This window comes from Bison bison, unplaced genomic scaffold (genome assembly GCF_000754665.1).
Source record: "Bison bison bison isolate TAMUID 2011002044 unplaced genomic scaffold, Bison_UMD1.0 scf7180017864040, whole genome shotgun sequence".
In the NCBI taxonomy this organism is placed as follows: domain Eukaryota; kingdom Metazoa; phylum Chordata; class Mammalia; order Artiodactyla; family Bovidae; genus Bison; species Bison bison.
The window spans coordinates 5,646,812-5,671,043 of NW_011494612.1; the positions used below are offsets into that span (position 1 = coordinate 5,646,812).

The 24,232-nt window shown below is 42.5% G+C and overlaps 1 protein-coding gene across 3 annotated transcripts in view; it reads right to left on the reverse strand.

Moving 5' to 3' along the window:
- The window catches only part of PLD1 (phospholipase D1, phosphatidylcholine-specific), a 227,294-nt gene that overhangs the window by 168,763 nt on the left and 34,299 nt on the right, over positions 1-24,232 (reverse strand). Inside the window, exon 2 of one of the 3 annotated variants that reach the window (XM_010835249.1) lies at positions 2,354-2,458. The exons of the other annotated variants lie outside the window; for them this stretch is intronic. The gene's annotated coding sequence lies outside the window, so the exon portion shown is untranslated. The remainder of the gene's footprint in view (positions 1-2,353; positions 2,459-24,232) is intronic. 3 annotated transcript variants of the gene reach the window in all.

The window sequence follows — 24,232 nt, forward strand, 5'->3', positions numbered from 1 at the left end:
ATCACAAAGACCCAGTAGGAAGTAGGAAAAGGCAGGTGATACCAACCTGCCTGAAACCTCAGAGAAGCCGCTGCCCAAGAAGACACCACTCCTTGGGCCAGTCCCAGGCATGGAAACTGGGATCTGCCCCCCCACCCTACAGAGCTGAAGCTGTAGTCCTGAGCGCAGAAGAGGCGATGACAAGCCCTCATATCACATTAGCTAGAACCTGATCAGGAGAGGATGAAAGAGTGCACAAGTATATCCTGCTTCTCTTCAGGCTTTCATTTGCAGGCAGGCCTAACAATTTACTTGGATGCTTTGCTCTTAACTCTTATTTAATTTTGATTTGTGATGGGGGTGAATTACAGGACTTACAGTATTTCAACTGTTTGATTTTCCTCTGGCTGTAACCAGAACAGAAGCCTATACTTAAGCAATTAGTCTGAAAATAGATAGACAGGCTGAAACAATGTGCTCTCTGTTCTCTCCTGGCTGTGCCCACCAACGGCATTCATTATTTAATCTGGGACACGTGTTGTCAGGGCTGTGTTAACAACAATGTGTCTTATTGTCTTCATGTCCATTCCCTATTCTGCCACATCTGTCATGGCTCATATCTGTTTTGCATCTTTTTTTGTTTTATTTTGATTCTCTTATTTTTACAGGATCATTTTCTTAATTACTACAGATTGCTCTGAAATCTGTTCTAATGCTCCAAAAGGTTACATTTATTAACTTGCTGATAACAAAAAAACTTAATGGACACACATTCTTTTAGATGCAAATCTATATACAATTATATTATTAAAGCAAATTTTATCTCATAGTTGGTTAGATAACCTATCCTTTTTAAAAAAACAATCTGATCAGTTCACAGGTCACTCTGGCCTCTTCTCATATAAGGTGTTTCCTTTCACATGATAATGAGAAGGTGGCTATACATGACTGACCAAATATGCTTGTAGGGGAGGAAAATTTTTCCCTTCTAAGTTCTTTGGCTGGTCTAATAATTAAATTGATACAGACAGATTAACAAGAGAAAAATTAATTTTGTATATATGAGAGCTGATAAAAATGTGGGATGCAAAGAAGTAACCAAAGAAGGTAGCTTTTATACCTTTTAGACAAAAGAAACAATAAATTTGTGAAGAAATGACAAAATACAGGGGTTTGGGCTTGGCCCAGCAAATCAGTGTAGTAACAAAGTTTGTTTATACAACCCTCTTGGCCCTGAATTCCCTGTCTCTGGCAATGAGGATGCCTTCAAACCTCCTGGTACAGGGAAGATCCCTTCCACCTGGGAGATTTAGTTCCTGGTCTCAGGGAGACAAAGGAGGATCAGAGTATTCTTGTATCAGCTGTTTCTTAAATAACTTTAATTCAAAATAATCAATATGCCTAAGTAGCATATTTTAGGGTGACATATACTTCTCTTTCATGTTGTTCAGAAAAAACCCTGAGTATTTCTTTTTTTTTGAACAAATATATGAATATTTTTATTTGTTCCTTAGTCTACGTCTTTATACTCTTCTAAAAGAGAAGGAAGTGCTTAACATGCTCTTTTCCTACTTTCATCCACTATTGAGGAGTGAAAAAAATAAGTATTTCTTAATATGCATATTAAAATGTAAATTATTATGTTTATTGGTTGGCCTTTAATTTCTAAGTTTCTCTAGTCTTTTAAAAAATTTTATTTTAAATTGGATGATAGTTACAATATTGTGTGGGTTTCTGCCATACATAAACATGAATCAGCCATAGATACACAAATGTTCCCTCCCCCTGGAACCTCCCTCCCACCTCCCACCCTTTCCCAATGATGCAGGGAACCCAAATCCAATGCTAAGTTTTTGTATGTAGTTTTTCTACTCTTTTAAATAAGAAATCATAGTGAAAACTGTCCCTTGCCTTTGAGTCCTAGCCACTTGAGTGAGAATTCTTGTGGATAAAAAAAAAGAGAGAGTTTAAAGTTATCTTACAGGCTCTGGTTACAGAAGGGCAGTGTCCTCCTGTGGCTCCTCTCCTTGGATACATGGACACATGGACTTCGCAAGCCAACCCACTGTCTGGGCATCAGAGAGTAACCACCTAGGGCACTTGTACTGTGGGGGAGAAGGGAGTGAACCTGGCGAAGGCAAGCCTGTGATGCGTTACCTTCTTTCCTAACCATGCAGAAGTGCTTCCTTCCTTGCTTGTCCAACCCAAGTAAGGACGGGCAGTTCCTGTCGCCTGAATCATTTGCTTTCATTCCTACCTTGTTTTCTTTGTGCTGCTCTCAAACTGCTTCCTCACAAGACCTCTCCCTCCTGCCAAACCGATTTATTACATTGTTTACCTCCCCTAGTCCTTAGGGTTTATGTCACTGCCCCACCTTTGATGCCCATGCACCTCATGGCCAATAAAGGATTAAAATCCTCCCCAGCATTTCAAGAGGCAGCCCAAATCCACATGTTCCACGAAGCCTCCTCAGACGACTCTAGTTAAAAAAAAAAAAAAAGCTTTTATTTCTTAGACCTAGAACATCATCAGCAAATGTATTAGACAACTAATTAAGCATGATAACATCTGTTCTGTTGTCTTGATTGGTTATTTAAATATTCGATGGCATTTAGGGCTTTCCTCATAGCTCAGTTGGTAAAGAATCTGCCTGGGTCAGGAAGATCCACTGAGAAGTGATAGGCTACCCACTCCAGTATTCTTGGGCTTCCCTGGTGGCTCAGCTGGTAAAGAATCTGCCTGTAATGTGGGAGACCTGAGTTCTATCCTTGGGTTGGGAAGATCCCCTGGAGAAGGGAAAAGCTACCCACTCCGATATTCTGGCCTGGAGAATTCCATGGACTGTGAAGTCCACGGGGTCACAAAGAATTGGACACGACTGAGCGACTTTCACTTGGCATTTGACTTTTCATGTACTTATATCTATTCCCTCCAACTAAGTTACCAATAACTGGATTGTAAGTTATACTTCTGAAATCAACCACTGTAAAAAGTATACAGCAGGCAAAGTCCACCTTACTTAGCATAAGTATCTGTTGATTAATCATAAGAGATTTCAATCATGTATATATTTTGCTTATTTTTGGCTGCACTGGGTGTTGCTTTGCGAGGGCTGTCTCCAGGTGTGGTATGTAGGCTTCCCATTGCAGCAGCTTCTCTAGTTGCAGAGCACAGGCTCCAGGGGCTCAGTTTCCAGTAGTTTCAGCTCATGGGCTCAGTAGTTTCGGCTTGCAGGCTCAGTAGTTGTGGCACATGTCACTCCACAGCATGTGGAATCTTCCTGGACCAGGGGTCAACCCGTGTCCCCTGCATTGGCAAGTGGATTACTCTCCACTGCACCACCAGGAAAGTCCTAGATCATTTACATTATTGAATAGCAATCATAATCTCATCAGCCAACACTATTGCCACAATGTCTTATTACACTCAATATCTTATTTGGCATTCACATTTGCTGTATGAGGTAAATACCATTATTTTCCCCATTTCTCAGATGAAGAAAATGAGGCCAGCAAGGTTAACTTGCCCACAGTCATTCTTTCAACATAAATTTATAGAGCACTTACTATGTGACAAGCATTGTTAACAGTATTAACCCTTCAAAGCAGAAAGTCCTTGACCTCAGGGAGTTTGTATGTATTCTACTAGGAAATAGACAATTAACAAATAAAACACATATCAAAGCAGATAATGCTAAGTGCTAAGAAGAAAACCAAAGCAGAGTAAACAAGTGAAGAGCATGGGGTGAGGGGACACTCTCCTTACATAGGGTGGCCAAAAAAGGCCTCTCTGGGGAGATGATACTTAAGCAGAGACCAGAATGAAATAAAGTAACAAGATTTATAATTATCTAGGGAAAAGGTTACAGGCAGGAGAAACAGAAATCACAAAGGCCCTGAGGCCAAAAGCTTAGAATGTGCAAGAACAACAAAAAAGCCAATGAAGTCAAGAGTATTGTGAAAGAAAGAGCAACAGAATGAAGTCAGAGCGTGAACAGAAAAGTCTGATCATCTAAGGCTTTTTAAACCATTGCAGAAGTTTTCTTCCCCCTAAATATAAGAGAAAGGTTCTAGAAGGTTTTAATCATGGGAGTGAAATGCTCCTCTGATTAAACATTTTTAAAGGTGACTCAAGTTATGTAACGGAGAAGGCAATGGCACCCCACTCCAGTACTCTTGCCTGGAAAATCGCATGGACAGAGGAGCCTGGTAGGCTGCAGTCCAGGGGGTCGCTAAGAGTTGGACATGACTGAGCGACTTCACTTTCACTTTTTACTTTCATGCATTGGAGAAGGCAATGGCACCCCACTCCAGTACTCTTGCCTGGAAAATCCCAGGGATGGGGGAGCCTGGTGGGCTGCAGTCCAGGGGGTCGCTAAGAGTCGGACATGACTGAGCGACTTCACTTTCACTTTTCCCTTTCATGCATTGGAGAAGGCAATGGCAACCCACTCCAGTGTTCTTGCCTGGAGAATTCCAGGGATGGGGGAGCCTGGTGGGCTGCCGTCTATGGGGTCGCACAGAGTCGGACACGACTGAAGCGACTTAGCAGCAGCAGCAGCAGCAAGTTATATAAAGAATAGAGTGAGACAAAGCAGATTACTTAGAATACTGGAGTAAACCAGGTGGAAATGATGGTGGCTTGGAATAGAGTGATGGCTAAGAAGTAAATAGAGCTCTATGATAGAGCCAAGAGGGTTTTCTAATGTAGGGTTGTTACCGAGTCCAAGCTCACTCTGCTCCCCACACTACAGGCCAATAAATCTGAGAGGAGGTGTTGGGACAAGGAAGGGACTTTATTCAGGAGGTGGCTGACTGAGAAGGTGACAGGCTACTGCCTCAAAATAGCCATCTCACTGGGGCCTGGATGCCAGGTTCTTTAATGGATCAGAGATGGGGGAGGTGAGGAAACAAAGTAAAAAGACTATTCAATCCTTGCAAATGTCTCCTAGAATAGCAAGCTTCAGGCAGGGAGATATATTAGTTTCATTTCCTTACAGTCATTTCTTGGGTGGTGTAAAATGGAACATCTCCTATCTGCAATTCTGGCCTACTCAAATGTGAATTTCTAGGCCACCCTGGTAAGCAGGAGTCAAGGGGTGCCAGATGCTGAGCCATTTGCCAGACAAAGAATTTAAGAACGTCATAGTCCTTCACAGGTGGGCAGGGGCAGGGTATCTTCCTGAGGCAGGCCATTAGGTATGCCTATAATCAGATCAGATCAGATCAGTCACTCAGTCGTGTCCGACTCTCTGCGACCCCATGAATCGCAACACACCAGGCCTCCCTGTCCATCACCAACTCCCGGAGTTCACTCAGACTCACATCCATTGAGTCAGTGATGCCATCCAGCCATCTCATCCTCTGTCGTCCCCTTCTCCTCTTGCCCCCAATCCCTCCCAGCATCAGAGTCTTTTCCAATGAGTCAACTCTTCACATGAGGTGGCCAAAGTTTCAGCTTTAGCATCATTCCTTCCAAAGAAATCCCAGGGCTGATCTCCTTCAGAATGGACTGGTTGGATCTCCTTGCAGTCCAAGGGACTCTCTTCTCCAACACCACAGTTTAAAAGCATCAATTCTTCAGTGCTCAGCCTTCTTCACAGTCCAACTCTCACATCCATACATGACCACTGGAAAAACCATAGCCTTGACTAGACGAACCTTTGTTGGCAAAGTAATGTCTCTGCCTTTGAATATGCTATCTAGGTTGGTCATAACTTTTCTTCCAAGGAGTAAGCGTCTTTTAATTTCATGGCTGCAGTCACCATCTGTAGTGATTTTGGAGCCCAGAAAAATAAAGTCTGACACTGTTTCCACTGTTTCCCCATCTATTTCCCAATGTGAAATGTGCTGTGTTCAGGCATGTCTGACTCTGCAACCCCATGGACTGTAGCCCCATGAATACTAGTGCCACCTGGGAAGCCCAGGTGGGAAGCCTTGAGATACCCAAGTGGTCCAGTGGTAAAGAATCCACCTGCCAATGCAGGAGACATAAAAGACGCAGGTTTGATCCCTGGGTCAGGAAGATACCCTGGATGGTATGGCAACCCACTCCAGTATTCTTGCCTGCAGAATCCCATGAGCAGAGGAGCCTGGTGGGCTACAGTACACAGGGTTGCAAAGAGTCAGACATGACTGAAGCCACTTAGCACAGGCACACACATAATAACAAAAGCAGCAAGATAAGGGTTAAAGTCACAGAGCAGATCCAGTGCGAATTCAAAATTAACCTTTCCTGGTTACAGGTGATGCACAGTGTAGGAGAAAGAGAGGTGCCAAGGAAGACTGTAAGACTGATATATGAGCAACAAGGATAAAAGTCAGTTACTGACTTGGGGAACATGGTGGATGGTAGGGAGTCAGAAGGTGCAAGACATTTCAAAGGCAAATCATGAGTTCCATTTGGAATGGTTAAGTTTGAGATACCTTTTAGATATTCAAATGAAGATGGGTAGGAAGTTGAATATATAAGTCTGGGGTTTGTATATTTAAGTCCTGGATAAAGGATTGAGATATGAAACTGGGAGTCTTATGGCTTTAGACATTGTGATAGTTTTATATAACATATTCACACCATGAGATTGACTGATAATGGATAAAGGACAGAACTCTGAAGACTGAGGCTCAGGGACCTCTAACATCTAAATGTCAGGAAGAAAAAGATCCAGCAAAGGAGACCAAAAAATAGCTGCCAATGAGATGGGAGGAAGACCAGGAGAACATGGGGAGACAAAGCCAGGTGAACAAAATGCTTCAAGGATAGAGTGATCAATTATGTCAAAGGCAGTTGAAAGACAAAGGATGGGGAAGACTGAACTGACCATCGGATACAGCAGCACGGAGGCCACTGGTGACCTAGACAAGAGTGGCTTCAGGGGAATTTGGGCACAAAACTTAGAAGGAGTAGGTTCAAATGAAACTGTGACTACAAGACATTGCTGAGAGAAATTAAAGATCTAATAAATGGACATACCATGTTCATGGATTAAAAGACTAAATATTAAGATCCAAGTTCTCCACAAACTGATCTATAAGTTCAATAAACACAATCATGTTCATTTCACTGGGCTTTTTGTAGAAATTGACAAGCTAATTCTAAAATGTGTACAGAAATGCAAATGACCTTGAATAGCCAAATTGATTATAAAAAATGAGACCAAAGTTGGAGGACTTACACTACCTGACTTTAAGACTTTGACTAGTAAATCTACAGTAATCAGTCTGACACTGGCATGGGATCAATAAGAAAAATCAGTGAGACAGAACAGAGAACTTAGAAACAGACTCACACTTATATGATCATTTGAATTTTCACAAGTTGACAGAAAAATCCAACAGCAAAAGACAAGGCTTTATAACAAATGATGTTAAGACAACTACATATCTATATGGCAAAATAAATAAATCTTGACCCCAACCTCACACCACATATAAAAATTAATTTAAAATGTATCATAGACATAAATATAAAAGCTAAAACTATAAAACTTTTAGATATTAAAGCAATTAACTTAAAAAAATAGACAATCAAAATTAAAATTTTCTGCTCATCAAAAGACACCATTAAGAAAATGAATATGTGCAAGATTGGGGCACGGAACTTCCCTGGCAGTCTAGTGGCTAAGATTCTGTGCCTTCATTGCATGCAGCACAAGTTTGATCCCAGGCCCGGGGACTAAGATCCCATGTGCCACACAGTACAGCCAAAGAGAGACAAAAAAGAAAGAAAATGAATAGGTAAATCAAAGTCTGGGAGAAAACATATGTAAATCATATATCTGACAAAGAATCATATCTAGGATATGTCATGAACGCTTATAATTCAATAAAAAGAGAACAAAAGATTTGATAACTTCGCAGAAGAAGATAAACTAATGATCAATAAGGACATGAAAAGTACTGAATGTTAATATTCATCAGACACATTTATATAATAAAAAGTACAATGAGATGTCACTACATACTCACCAGAATGGATATACATGAAAAAAACTGACAAAACCAAATACTGACCAGGAAACAGAACAATCAACAGAATACTGTTGGTCAGAGTGTAAAACAATACTACCATTTTTTTCTTATAAAACTAAATACACCTACCCTATGACCCAATAATTTCACTCCTAAGTATTTAGCCAAAAAGAAACCCTACATCCACAAAAAAGAACTTTGTGTTTGTTTGTGGCAAGTTTATTCATAACAGCCCCAAGCTAAAAACAGCCTGTGTGTGCTGTGTGCTAAGTCGCTTCAGTCGTGACTGACTCTGCAGCCCTATGAACTGTAGCCCATCAGGTTCCTCTGTCCATGGGATTCTCCAGGCAAGAACACTGGAGTGGGTTGCCATGTCACCACTGAGATCTTCCTGACCCAGGGATCAAATCCACATCTCAAGTCTCCTTCATTGGCAGGTGGGCTCTACCATTAGCACCAGCTAGGAAGCCCCAAAACAGCCTAGGGATCCATTAATAGGAAAATGAATAAACAAACTGTTGTAGAAACAATAGAATAATACTGAGCAATAGAAAGGTATGAATAACACATATTTTACAGCTAAATCTCAAATATGTCATGCTGAGTGAAAGAACATACACAAAAGAGTACATGTGCAATTCAAGCTATTGTATGCGATGTTGTTGTTCATCAGTGGCTCAGTCGTGTCTGACCCACTTGGATTGCAGCATACCAAGCTTCCCTGTCCTTCACCATTTCCTGGAACTTGCACGAACTCATGTCCATTGAGTCAGTGATGCCATCCAACCATCTCATCTTCTGTTGTCCCCTTCTCCTCCTGTCTTCTATCTTTCCCAGCATCAGGGTCTTTTCCAATGAGTTGGCTCTTTGTACCAAGTGACCCAAGTATCGGAGCTTCAGCTGCAGCATCATCCTTCCAATGAAATAGTCAGCACTGATTTCCTTTAGGATTGACTGGCTTGATCTCCTTGCAGTCCAAGGGACTCTCAAGAGTCTTCTGCCAGCACCACATTTCAAAAGCACCAATTCTTCGGCACTCAGCCTTCTTTATAGACCAACTCTCACATCCAGACATATATACGATGGGGGAAAATCAAAACAGAGGTTGGCTCTGGCAGAAGATGGGAGGATGGGCTGGGGATTGATTGAGAAGGAGCATGAGGGAACTTTCTGTGGTGATAGTCATGCTCTATATCTTAATAAAGATTTGGATTGCAAAGGTGGTGTACTCATATGTCAGAACCCTGGGTGAGTCACTTAATCTCCAAAGAGAGAACTATGAATAAATACTGAACTCTAACTAATAATATGCACACTGAAGTGTTTAATAGAGCATGTACTGATGCCTGCAACTTGTTTAAAGTGCATCCTAAACCTAAGTTTGATTGATGAAATAGTCACGGAATGAAAAGATGACAAGATATGTATTAAAGCAAATAAAGCAAAACATCAATTGTAGTCTAGGTGGTGGTTATATGGGAGTTCACTTAAAATTCTTTCAGCTTTTTTATATGTTTGAAAATATTCATAATAACAGATGGAGTGGGGGTGGAAAGTCTGAGGTAAGTTATTGGAGGCAGAGAAAACAGACAACTTATTCAAAGGGTTTTGCTTTAAAGAGGAACAGAGAGGTGGGGCAAAGCTTCCTGGAGACAAAGGATTAAGGAGGGTATTTTTAAAGAAGGGAGATATTAAAAAATGTTTGAATAAGAATGATCCAGTAAAAAGAGGATCTTTGATGAAGTTAGTGGGAGGATACTGTAGAAGAAAGTGCCAAACAGGCAAGAGCAAAGGATCTGGTGGGTGGGGAATGAGATAGACTTCAGCCAGGAACACACACAACACCTCTGTAGCAAAGAGTGGGGGTTTGGAGAATAGAATTATAAGACAATGGCAACTCACTCCAGTACTCTTGCCTGGAAAATCCCATGGACGGAGGAGTCTGGTAGGCTGCAGTCCATGGGGCCGCTAAGAGTCGGGCACAACTGAAGCGACTTAGCAGCAGCAGCAGCAGTAGGATTTGGCGGGAAATAAGAGGCTTTTCTTCTGACTACTTCTAGTTTCCTATTGAAATCAGCAGGAAGATCACTGGCTGAGAGACAGGAGGGGATGCAGGAGGTTTGAGCAGAGAGACAAAGGTGTGGAATAATCACCTAGTAAAGTGAGAGAATGAATTTACTAGGGAACATGGTAGAATTGTCAGAGAGTGCTGTGTCCGTGCAGGAGTTAAGTTAATTAATTCAGTATCATCAGAGCTGTGTGTGTGTGTGTCTAGGTGGGGTACAAGGTTATGCCTGGACAACCCTGATTTTAACCAGGGTTGGGTTTTTCAGGAGAGTGAGAAAGAGGAAGGAGAAAGGCAACACAACAGTAAACCATGGGATGTGACATGAGTAGAGGGGGAATATACAGGTCATTGATGGAGAGCAAGAGTGGCAGAGTCAGAGGATCATGGGTGAAATTGTTCATCTGGCATATCAGAAGTGAGCAGAGAAGTTGGTAGATGGTGGAGCTTGGGTTTAAACTCAGATGTCTGATTCCTAAGTCCATGCTCCTAACTGTAACTCCCCACCCCTCCTTGCCTAGCATTTTCAGCACTCTTGTCCTCTATAAATCTCTGCCTTTGGACAATCTGTGTACCAATTTGATCTTTCCAAGACTCAATGGCACTATGTGCCCTCATGTCCTCAAAAGTAATTTTTAAAGAAAATGTTTTTATTTTCATGAAATTGGGAAATACAAGACAAAGAGTTGGTGTGATTTTTCATCCCTGGTGGCTCAGACAGTAAAGAATCTGCCTGCAATGCAGAAGACAAGGGCTTGATCCCTGGGTCAGGAAGATCCCCTGAAGAAGGGAATGGCTATCCACTCCAGTATTCTTGCCTGGACAGAGGAAAGTATTCCATGGACAGAGGAGCTTGGTGGGCTACAGTCCATGGGATAGCAAAGAGTCAGACATGACTGAGGGACTAACACACTTCATTTCAACAAACTGGCTACAAGAGAAAAAAATTATTCTCTTGTCTCTCAGCACATCCCTTTATGCCTTATTATTTCCCACTACTAAAACAACCATTTTGCTACTTGGAACAAAACACATACCACTGTTAGGAGAAACACAATGATTGAAACCACCCACCCTGGCCAGGTACCACAGTAACCACACACATGAGTTATTTTATGACAGGAGGTCCTGGTAAGGAAAATGAAACTAATAAGCTACCAACAACCAGAAGAGTTGAGGAAAGGTCAAAAGGAAATGCCATCTGTCCTTCCACCTCCCAGAATCCTTCTCCTTGACATCCATCTTGGATGAGCAATGCATGTGCCACCAGGAAGGACCCTGAAACTAATCCCATCACATAAAACCTGAGACTGGAAGCCATGGGGCAGAGCAGTTCTCCTGGGTTCCCCTACCCTATTGCTCTCCCCATGGGCACCCCTTCCCAATAAAGTCACTTGCTTTGTCAGCTTGTGTGTCTCCTTGGACAATTCATTTCCCAGTGTTAGACAAGAGCCCACTCTTGGAACCTGGAACAGTTCCCCCTTCCAACAAATAGCAACTCTGGTGGGGACCTTCTTTGCTGCAGCTGACATCCTGACCACTTGGGGTACTCAGGGACCACTCGCCTGCCAGTGGACAAGACCCAGTGGCCGCAACTGAGGCTCTTTTGTCCCTGGTCTCCTCCTGACATGGACAAATGGCCAGAGTGCCCCGATAGGGTAAGGATCAAGAGACTTTATTGACCCCTGTCCCCTTCCCTCTCTTTTCTCTTCTTAACCCTTCCTACCCTACCCTTTTTTCTAGCCCCCTAGTCCTGGATGCAGGAGTCTGGTCAAAGGGCCTCAGCCTAGGCTGAGGGTCAAAGCCTGATGGACTCCAGCTGGCAGAGAACTCGAATTCCAGTTCTGTTCTGGTATGGTTTCTGGTTTGGATTCTGGTTCTGTCTGGTCTGCTCTGGTTTCTGGTAGGGCTGAGTACCAGCCCTCCCTTCCCTGGAAGCCCAGGGGAAAGCCCTGTAACTCCTGGGTGTCTGCAGGTGGTAGGAGACGTCTATAAGCCTACCTCTTTGGCCTCCTTCCTCTGCCACCTTTCCCCTCTTGTTTCATCCTGGCCTTCTTTACCATTCTTTCTTGTCCCTTGGTCCTGGATGCAGAAGCCTGGTAGAAGGGACTCGGCCTGAGCTGAGGGTCGGATTCTGATTGCCTCCAGTTGGCAGAGAACTCAAATTCTGGTTCTGGTCTGATTTCCAGTAGGGTTGAGTTCCAGTCCTCCCTTCCCTGGAAGCCCAGGGTAAAGTCCTGTAATATCTGGGTATCTGCAGGTGGCAGGAGACATCTGTAAGGCCACCCCTTTAGCCCCCCCTCCCCTGCCTCCTTCCCCCTCTTCTTTCAACTTAGCCTCCTTTCCTCCCTTTGAAATCTTTGAAGACCTGAGATATTTCCATTTACTCTGTTAGTACTTGGATCTGAAGTTCTGCTTCTGGAGGAGGTTTTCTGAGAGACTGCAATCTTGTGTTTAAGGGAGTGTTTGACTAGGATGCCTGGGCTTGTGTACAGTGTTCTGTGTTATGATTTGTGACGGCCATTTTGCTTTGTGTGTCCACCATTTTGTCTAGATCTGCTGCCATGTTATTTAGACCTCAGAGAAAGTTGGTTTAGATAAAAGTGCTAAAAATTAGTTCCAAAGCTAGTTTTTTTTGCACAGTTGAATTTTCAGAATTTTGACCCTGAGATGGAACAAGTTCTAGTAGTTTGATTTTCTCTCCCTGTGCCTTGAGACCAGGCTCTCAGGAACACTTATCTAGATCATCTCTAATTCCTGAGACTGAAGGAAAAAAGGAAGAAGGGTTTAAAAATTTTATTTATTCAAAATGGTATTTATAAATTAGTGAATTTTCTATTGTGATATCTGATTCATGACTAAGTTTAGAAAATGAAACTAGATCTCTCATGTCTGTCTGTATATATATATGTCTCAGAATATATCTATGGATAATATTACTGTGGTTAATTTGTAAATGAGCTCTATTTAATTGGCTTAAAGAAAAGTAAGCACTTACAAATCAAACAATTCTAAATACAAGAAAAAATTAACTTAAATGAATTTCAGGTTCATATGAACTGGGAAAAATTCTGTATTAAAGTAATACCTGGTATTCTGTTACAAATTTATCAATAAGAAAAGTAAGTCAATGTGGGGAAAAAAAAAAACTTTTAAGGGAAATGTTTTCAGTAAAAGGTGTGAGAAATGAAAAAGTACTGAAAAGAATGAGTTATGGATGACCAGGATTTTCTAAGATTGGGTTGCATTTAGTTGGGTAAATGGATTTTGTTAGGAATGCCATAGCCATAGAACCAACTAGGTCCAAGATGGCAGAGTCAATTTCACTAGACCTTGAGCCTCAATATATGCTCACTGTGATGTATGAGCAAGCTAAGTGATACACCCACCAGTGCTGGCTATATTGGATGGTAAATATTACTAATATAGATATTCTAGAGATTATATGGAGTTGCTAAAAATCTGATATATCCTAGTAAAATGTTATCAGTCATGATTCTTTGAAGTGCTGTCTCCAATCTGTACACAGGGACCCTTGTAGGGCCCTTGCACTGGACTGGGCTATAGAGAGGGTGACTGACCTCAAAATTAGCTTAAAATGACTCTGAGAGGAGGAACTACACTCACACCAAGACAAGAAAAAGAAGATATCAGAGATAGACAGCTAGCCCAAGATTCTTGATGTGACTTGTATGATCATTTATAATGTTTTCTTAACTTCTTAACCTTTGCATGTGAATCAAATGCTTTTCTGTCATAGAAATGATCCTATGCTAGTTTTAGAAATCAGTCCAATCATTGGGTTTACAGCTGTGTCTAGTACTTCTGGGTCACCTTGGTGAATTTCTGACTCCAAGGCTCTAATTGGTTTTCCCTGAAGAAATTTACTTTAAAGGAAAAATTATAGTCATGTTCAGGTCACAATTGTTATTACTGGGTGGAATCCCCTCATCTGGTCAATTAATAATGCCTGCTCTGACCCTGGCCATAAATACGAGTTTTCTCCTATTACTCAATAGTAATAGAGTAACAGAAGCTCAAAATAAGCTCAATCAGAGAAATAAGCAAAGTTTCAGCCAAGGAATAATATCTCCCACAATTATGGGATGGATTTATGTAGACACCACCAGGCTACAGTAATTTAAGTTTCAAATCTCCTCTACATTGGCAACAATTAAATCATACTTAAACTAATCAGTCTAGTAATACCACAAAACTGGGCTGTGTGCCTTATGGACAATGCCAATATATAATTTCCCTGAAAGATAAAGATTGATATAAAATAGACTAAGTCAGATGACCTGGAATATACTGGGCTGCATCTAATGAAAGTGAAAGTGAAGTCGCTCAGTCACTTTGCAACCCCATGGACTGTAGCCTGCACCAGGCTTCTCCATCCATGGGATTTTCCAGGCAAGAGTACTGGAGTGGGTTGCCATTTCCTTCTCCGGGGGATCTTCCTGGCCCAGGGATCAAACCCAGGTTTCAGGGATCGAACCCAGGTTTTCCACCTTGCAGGCAGACACTTTACCCTCTGAGCCATTAAAGCTTCTAGCTTAAGTCTTACTTATGACTTTACTAAATACTGCTAGCTGCGTAATTCGTATTTCACCTGTTTTACAAAATTGCTGTTTCCTACATTTCCAAATATGTAACTGAGCCTCTGATAAAATAATATATAGATAAATATGAGATCAATGATTGTAATAATGTAACTCTAGATGTGGGAAGGGAGGCCTGGCATGCTGTAGTCCATGGGTCACAAAGAGTCGGACACCACTAGGTGACTGAACAACAACAATAAGATATGGGAAGAAGCAACAGGAGGGAATATTTTCCTGGACCAAGAGGCTAATAAGACAGAGAATTTGATTCTGGTTTATGGCCTAGTCCATTAACAGTACATTGAGTGGCCTATGGTGAAGTCTGCCAGAAGTGGGAATGAGTCTTCTCAGTACAGTGGGACAACATGGTCATGAAATGCACCTCCCCCCAACACACAAATCATGGTTAAATTTATAACCATGAAAGGGCTCTGCCAACTGGAAACTGATGTTTGCCATCTACCTCTACAAGGATTAAATCATGGCCACTGCAGCTGCTGACTTTCAACATCCCTGAAAGGAGTTCAGGATGGAGATCAGGAATGAGGTACTCGGTGTTCTGGGAAAAATTTGCAGAACAGGTCTTCAGAGAGTTAGATGATTTTCAGGAGAAGATTTTATGAGTACCAATTCTTGCATCTTCTCATACCTAGAGAAACACTAACATTATTAATGGTGATATCTGTTTTGGCTATTAAGGAAAATATTACAATTGCAAGTCAAAATAGAGTAGCTACAGTTCAGACATCCAAGGAAATAACAAGGTGACACTATGGGTGTGATTTCAGACTAGTCTTTGTATTGCTAAGAACTTGAGTTTCCTGAGTCAAGTCAGACTTGGATGCCACCGAACATTATCAAAACAATGTCTGTTGGCAACTAGTCACTGCAACCTTACTTTTTATAAAACTAGGCAACTGGCTACCTGGCTAAAAGTCACTAAAACTGAGCAGGACTCTGTGAGGCTTTGGGATCTTTCTGTGTCCCACGTTTCTTGTTTGTAGGATATAGGCTTCATTCAGCCTCCTTGATCTTCCATGAGTTCCAAAGGGCGGCTTCAAACAGCTGCTGATCAGAGAAGGGAGGGGATACAGAAACAGGGGAGGAGCAACCAAGTGGTGGTATAGCCTTGGGGCAGGATCCTTTTCTGCAGAACTGGGGCCCCACCCAGGTAGAGGATGATTACTTTGGGCTGACTGCAAGATTCCTGGAGTACCACCCTGGTTGCCTCACCACCAACCAATCAGAAGAAAGTCATACATCCTGCAGCCCTCACCCCAAATTTTGCCTTCCTTTTCTGGGCCCAGTGATGACCATCGTGTTTGGCCTCCTGTTTGACCCCTGTCTGCTTCATCTCTGACAGGGTCCAGCAGTTTCAGGCTAAATTGAGGTTACTACAAGGGTGGAAGCCAGTTAAAGGTACGGAAGACCGTGACTTAGATCAAAGACTTCTGCTCTGCTAGGCAGGACTACACCCACACCCAGCAGGAAGTAGTTACAGAAGGAAGAGACCTCTGCCCCAATTCACAGGAAGTATCTTGAGTATGAAGTCTTTCGGGGTGGGGGGAGTTGTTAGGGGAAGCACACTGACTGAAACCATCCACCCTGGCCAGGCACCATCGTGACCACCTGCACGAGTTGTTTTACAACAGGAGGTCCTGGTAAGGAATACAGAACTAATAAGCCGCCACCCACTCGAAGAGTTCAGGAAAGGTCAAAGGGAGATGCCACATGTCCTTCCATCTCCCAGAATCCTTCTCGTTGTCCTCCATCTTGGCAGAGCAATGCCATGTGCCACCAGGAAGGACCCTGAGTCAGAATAATTAAACAAAGAAAACCCAGAAACTAATCCTATCGCCATAAAACCTGAGGCTGTGGGCCATGCAGCAGAACAGTTCTCCTGGGTTCCCTTACCCTATTGTTGTCTGCCCAGGTGCCCCTTCCTAATAAAGCCTGTTGCTTTGTCAGCTCGTGTGTCTCCTTGGACGATTCATTTCTGAGTGTCAGACAAGAGCCCACTCTCGGGCCCTGGAAGGGTTCCCTCTTCCTGCAACACCACAGGGCTTCCCTGGTGGCTCAGTGGTAAAGAATCTGCCTGCTAATGCAGGAGACATGGGTTAGATCTCTGATCCAGGAAGACCCCACATGCAGCTGAACAAGTAAGCCTGGGTACCGCAATTATTGAGCCTGTGTTCTAGAGCCCAGGAGCTGCAACTACTGAAGGCCATGCACCCTAGAACCTGTGCTCCACAAGAGAAGCCACCACAATGACAGGCCTGTAAACTTCAACTACAGAGTAGCCCCCACTCACCACAACTAGGAAAAAGCCCATGCAGCAGTGAAGACCCAGCACTGTCAAAAATACAGGTAAATAAATAAATAAGACTTTTTTTTTTTAAAAAAAAGCACATACCACATTTGCAGGATCTGAAGAAAATTAGACTCATAGTATTAATAATTATTTCAAGATAATTTCTTTTTAAAACATTTAAGCATTGTTACCTATCAAAAATAGAAAGAAAGAAAACCATTTTAAGGTACCACACTCTCACTGGCATTTAAGTACTACAGGAAAAAGTCCAGCTTCCCCAGCCTGGGCTTCCAATCCCTTCCTTCTGCCCTGTACACACATCATGTCCCAGGCAAGTGAATTCCTGTTCCTTCTGCAAGACCCCTCCTGCCTCATCCACGAGCCTTTGCCCTTGCTGCTCCCTAAACCAGGCCATCCCTTCCACCTGCCCTGTCTCTGGGCACACACACCTGTTATCCTTCAGGCTCCAGCCGAAGCACAGACTCTAAGTCAAACACAGACCACATTCCTCTGGAACTGCCACAGTTCTGCATCTACAGCTCTTAAGATGTTGTATCTGGTATCTTAGCTATTTGAGAACTATAGAATCTGCCCCCTTAGAGAGGATCATTCTCATCTGGACGTCCCCATGATTTGCCTTGGACTTGGACTCAGAATGCCTCACATAGTGCCTGGCATAAAAGCTAATCAGTAAACAGCTTTCCAGGTGGCACTAGTGGTAAAGAATCTACCTGCCAATGCAAAAGATGCAAGAGATGCCAGTTCAATCCCTGTGTTAGGAAGCTCCCCTGGAGTACGAAATGGCAACCCACTCCAGTATTCTTGTCTGGAAAATTCTAGCTTCCCTGGAGGCTCAGTGGTAAAAGAACCCACCAGCCAATGCTGGGGACATAACAGACATGGTTCGATCCCTGGGTCGGGAAGATCCCCCGGAGGAGGGCATGGCAACCCACTCCAGTATTCTTGTCTGGAGAAGCCCATGGACAGAGAAGCCTGGCAGGCTACACAGTCCATGGGGCCACAGAGTCGGACATGACTGAGCACACATAAACAGCTACTGCCAGTTCAAAGATATATTTTAGAGATGCTCCTAAGGGAAAGTTAAACACAATGGTAGGAACGCCTAGTTGAAGCTCAGCATTCTGTGTCTAATACTAAGGTAACTAGCATAGACATCTAGACTTTATCCTTACGAGATATTGCCAAATTGTCTTTCAAAAAACTTACCCCAATTTAAATGCCCAGCGTGATACTGGAAGAGAAACTGTATTCTGTTCTCGTGAACTTATTGTGATTCCATGGAAGAAATTCCTGGTAGAATATTTTACCCACCAATAATTAATATATCCCAAACTAGATTGGAAGTAATAATTTTTCAGGATAAATATAATAGTATTCTGTCTTCATCAGTCCCCAGTGAATTTGATTTCTAGCACATGTTGCAGGGTTTATTCACTCCTAGCTGACTTTATGAAAGTGAATTTTCAAAGCTACAAAACTGAAGAAAATACTCAGGAAGCTAAAACCAAGCAGCAGTCACTCCTAAATCCATCTGAAAATAGCTGGTCAGATGGATCCTCCATCCCAAACTCCTGTCTACTGAATCAGGGTTGACGACCAAATCAGGTTACCTAAGCAGTTGCTTGGGTCTCCAATTCTCAAGGAACTAGAACAGGATAAAAAAAAATTAGGAACACTAAAAATACATTTTAACATAAATTGAATATTATTTGAGAATTCAAAAGGCATTTCAGAATCTCCTATGCCTCAAACAGCAACATTATAATCATAAATTTGCACTGGATGTTACCATAAAAATTGTAATTTGAGCATCCATGTTGTTTGAGCTTCTGTGTTACTTGATTACATACTCAAAATGCAAATGAAAAATTCAATTATACGTATTATATAAAAACGTATATAACACAATAGCTCAACCTGACAAAGTTTCAACTAGAATAGGTGATGTGGGATTTTCCTTACCAGTTCTCATCTTTCATGCAAATGTTTGAGCCAAGCAAATATTTCTAATAATACCCGCATTGCCTTGTAGTTATATCTCATGCTAATTAATTAGCTCCCTTCATTAACACGTTATCATTGCTTCAAATCTTCCAGCCTCTGTCTACCCATTTTTTGTTATGCTGTTCCTTTTTTTTTTTCAACTTTTGCCGGACCGTGCCCGCCCAACCACTCGGTACCGCTCGGTTCACCCACGTTCGGAGTAACAGCCAAACTCTCGCAAGACCCTTCAGTGTTACGCTGTTCCTATACTTACTCAGTTCACTCATGAAGTTATGCAGAAAACAAGCATTTATTGGATACACATCTCCACAGAGTGCTGGGCACCAGGCAACAACAGAGAATAAGAAAACACTCTTTTGGCCCTGGGTAACCTTACAGTTAAATTCTCTTTCCAATCACTGTCCATTCTATTTGTCTACTACCTGAGATCTGAGATCCCCAAGGCTGCGTGCCTCTGCAGAAGTCCCATTAATAAACAGGAACCTCTCTGGGGTTTTACTGCCTCTGTACAATAAATTAGGCTGTCTAGTGAATTTCCTTCCTTAGCATATGGTCATCAGTGTTAAACACAAACCTACTTTCTGGATTAATCTCTACTGTGTATTTTTTCCCTTCTTTCTTATGATCAAATTACTTTCCCTTGGCAATTCCTTCAGTTTCTTCACTAAGTAAATACCTGGGTGCCCCCAAGTGGCTGAAGCTTCTCTTATACTGCAAGAGCTGGCTATACAAAATACAGTGCCCAAGAAAAACTTTACAACCATAATACTAATCCAAGAAAAAATCTTATGGATTTACTCACCAGGAAAAGAATCTAAAGTATATTTGCATGTGTAACAACTCACTTAGATATCAACGGGCTGAGAAAATAAAATTGAGGACATTTTTCTCCTTTTTAACATTCCTGGTGAATTGTTTGTGTTTATCCCATGGATGGAGGAACCTGGTGGGCTGCAGTCCATGGGGTCGCTAAGAGTCAGGCACGACTGAGCGACTTCACTTTCACTTTTCACTTTCAAGCATTGGAGAAGGAAATGGCAACCCACTCCAGTGTTCTTGCCTGGAGAATCCCAGGGACGGGGGAGCCTGATGGGCTGCCGTCTATGGGGTCGCAAAGAGTCGGACACGACTGAAGCGACTTAGCAGCAGCAGCATGGTATTTAATTCTCATGGTGTGCTGTGTATTGGGGGTGGAGGAGCAGGTAAACAAGGCAGGCTGATACAAGTTAAGGGCTGATGCCTCCTTTGAAGCAGTAAGTCCACAGTACCTGCGTTCTCATTTGGGAAAAAGAAATCTCTCTCTTTTTTTTTTTTAATAATCTAATAAAATTCAGATAATAGGAGAGCTAACTTGGTTTTTTGAAAAAGAAGAAAAGTGTTCTTTTTTTATTAAAAAGAAGTATGATTATCATCTGCCTACAGGACAAAATGAACCTTTGTGTCTGCGAGTGCATCTGCATTTTCTCTTTGTAAGAACTGAACAGAGGATATGTTGACCTGTAAACTGATGAGACAGGTGATAGACGGAGAGAAACGGCATGATCAATTTACCACCTGCTGAGGAAACCGGGCCAAGTTCACAGGCTACCAACACCAGTGAGGTGGTGATGATCAGTTTTTCCTTAATGTATGGATTCCTTGATCACCCATATAATGGAATTCATTCATCTAGTATGTCAATAAGCCAAACAGCTTGCCTCAGGGTTTTCTAACAGCCTGCCTCTCATTAGCTTCCCAAATAAAAACCAAAGCCACAGACAAAAATAATACAGCAACAAGTGAAACTTAGCGACTGAACAACTACAAAAACTGGAGAGCACATGGTGTGGTCTAACACGAGAAGCCCTGCAGAAAGAGACAGGGAGACAGTGACAGAGACAGAGACAGACAGGGTGGGAAGGAGGAAGGGGAGAAGGCAGAGAGGCAGAGAGGCTGTGTGTATATATATTGGGGAAGCTGTAAACAAAACCGAGAAACCGCGTGACAGTCACACTGAGAAGAGTCTTGCTGTGAGTCTGAACGCTTGTGTCCCCCTCCAATTCACATGCTAAAATCCAAACTCCCAAAAGGTGATGGTATTAGGATGTGAGGTCCTAGGGTGGTGCTCCAAATATGTGGGTGGAATCTTAATGAATGGAATGAATAATTTATAAAGGAGATTCAGAGACCCCCAGCCCCCTTCAGCCATGGAAGGACACAGTGAGAAGGCTGGGTTAGGAACCAGGAAGAGGGCTCTCACCAGAAAGCAACCATGCTGGTGTTAGGGGAAGCACACTGACTGAAGCTGCCCACCCTGGCCAGGCTCTCTAGTAACCATGCGCATGAGTTGTTTTACAACAGGAGGTCCTGGTAAGGAATACGGAACTAATAAGCCACTACCAACCGGAAGAATTCAGGAAAGGTCAAAAGGAGACACCGCGTGTCCGTCCACCTCCCAGAATCCCTCTCACTAGCATCCATCTTGGCTGAGCAATGCATGTGCCACCAGGAAGGACTCTGAGTCAGAATGATTGGCCAAAAACAATCCGGAAACTAATCCCATTACCATAAAACCTGAGACTGCGAGCCACGTGGCACGTGGCAGAGCAGTTCTCTTGGGTTTCCTTACCCTGCTGCTCTCCACCCAGGTGCCTTCTTCCAATAAAGTCTCTTGCTTTGTCAGCATATGTCTCCTCGGACAATTCTTTTCTGAGTGTTAGACAAGAGCCCATTCTTGGGGCCCTGGAGGGGGGCCCCCCCTTCCTACAATACTGGCACCTTGATCTTGGACTCTAGCTTCCAGATGGTAAGCAATAAATGTCTGTTGTTTATAGGCTACCCAGTCAGTGGTCTCTTGTTACAACAGCATGAAGGACTGAGACAGATCTTGAATGCTGTACTAAGGAATTTTAGATCCAGTCTTTGGAGATGGGGAGCATAGAAGGCCTTAGGCCAACCAGTGTCTTAGGAAGAGCATTCTGTGAAGCTGGAGGCAGAGAATTATCATATTCCAGTATTTTATGCACTAAGGGCCTACCTAGGCAGTGCCCACAGTGAGAATGGAAAGGAGGCATCAAGGAAGAAGTTAGTAATGAACTGAGCTGGGAGGCAGGGATGCAGGAAGTTAAAGACGACCACAATTCTTACTTAAACAAGGAGGTGTGGGCAACACCATTTCCAGAGGTCTGCAAAGGCAAAATAGAGGGTGGAGGGAAAGTGGAGTGTCATGGCACCAACTTCAAGAGGACAGGGGTGTAGGTCAGCAGGCTGAACAGGAACCCACAATGGACCAGCTGAACACTGTAGCGAGGTCACTGGGTTAGGCAGTTCAGCGTCATGGTGATCAGAAGAGATAGAAAACAGAGCAAAGTGGTGGAGCAGGAGAGGGCCCTATTTGAGAGTGGCAGTCAGGGAGGGCCTCTCTGATAGGTGCTATGCAGATACAGCCCTAGAGGAAGTGAGGATGCAAACCCCACTGTAGAGGAAAACCTCTGGTTCTCACTAACTGCAGCAACATTCACTGCGCTTCTCAGAATACACGCCCACTTCTTAGAAGAGTTTAGCAACTTGACCTCTGGCTACTGTGAAACCAGCCCCTAAGAAAATCTGCTCTCCCGTGGAATGTTCAAAATATGTTCTCAAAGCCTTCTTTACAGATACGGTCACTTCCCTCCCTCCCATAACGTGGATGCCCACACACGTGTATGTTAGCACAGATGGCTTCATGCCTTCTGAGCTCACAGTCAAGATGGCACCACAAAGGCCAGAGAATGACCTCATCAACCTCTCCACCCTCCCGGCATCAAGGTGTCCAAGAAAGCCTCCTTTTACCTGGGACTGCCAGTGCCCAGCACTGAGCTTGGCACAAAGTAAAGGTTCCATAAATACTGGCTAAGTAAATGAATGAAAGCCCCAATTCTGTGCTACCTCTGAGGGAATTACATACATAAATTGGTAGAAAATCCCATAATGAAGACCTCATGTGTATTCTCCTCACAAAATTAAGACCAAATGTTTGCTATCTCTGCCTTGATCAAATGTCACCAATTTCTGCTTTCATATGAATTTAAATCAGACAACAGAACTGAGTTTTTCAAATTCTTCATTTGTCTTAAAATATTCACATCTATATTTACTATTTAATACAAAAGAATACAGAGTTCTTAAATTAGTGATGATCAATGCCCAACTTGGTGAATATACTAAGATTCACTGAATTGTACTATGTAAAAGGGTGGACTTCATGGTCTGTGAATTGTATCTCGATACAGCTATTACTTAAAGAAGAGAATAGCAGATTATTTCAACAAAAGATTAAAAAACTGGACATCTTAGGGTAATATACAACCATGATACATACAATTAACACTGCTGTATGTAATACATAAAAGTGGTTAATAGATTAATTCTAAGAGTTTCCATCACAAATTTTTTCCCTATTTCTGTAATTGTTTACTTGTATGAGATGATGAATGTTCACTAAACTTATTGTGGCAATCATTTCATGATATACATGAGTCAAATCGTTATGCTGTATACCTTAAACTTATTTAGTACTGTTATGTTAGTTATATGTCAACAAAATTGAAAAGAAAAACCTGAACAGCTCACCATTAGTTTCAAAAGCAAATCTTAAGTTCTCTTAACTTTGATGAGTTCATAATGACTCCAATGAGCCTAAAGACTCTTTACTTGCCTAATAAAACATCAAAAATAAAGTTTTAACTATCTATGAGAAACAGAGAAGGAAAACAAAGCAGAAAAATAATTAAAATGCCAAGTTCTCATTTTAGCTGCCAAAGCATCAGCGCATCAGTCTACCTTCTGCCAGAATACAAGAAATAAACTCTGATTTGTTTTTACCCTCTCTCTCTCTCTAGGTGACAACTGAGGAATAGCATATGATGGCTTGGTGATGTGTCAGCTTGGCTTAGTGGCACTACATTCCCCTGAATTCCCTTTCTTACGTGTCTCCAGTTGGGTTAGCTATGAGGGATAATGACTCCTGAGAGCTGGGGAAAAGGTAGGCAGCAGCTCTGCTGCTGTGTACATACACCTTTCCCAGGTAGTCAATCAAAGACGAACCTAGACCACCGTGGAGGGATGGTGCAGATGTAATTAACATATCTAATCAGCTGATTTTAATCAGTCAAAAGTATACTAGGTGAACTGACGGAATCAGTTCAAAGCCCTTCAAAAGAGGAGTTAGGCCCTCCCTGAATTCAGAGTTTCTGAGCTCCTGCTCCAGCCCACCAATAGTAACTCTCTTCTTGACTGCTTGCCCTATGAATTTCAAGCA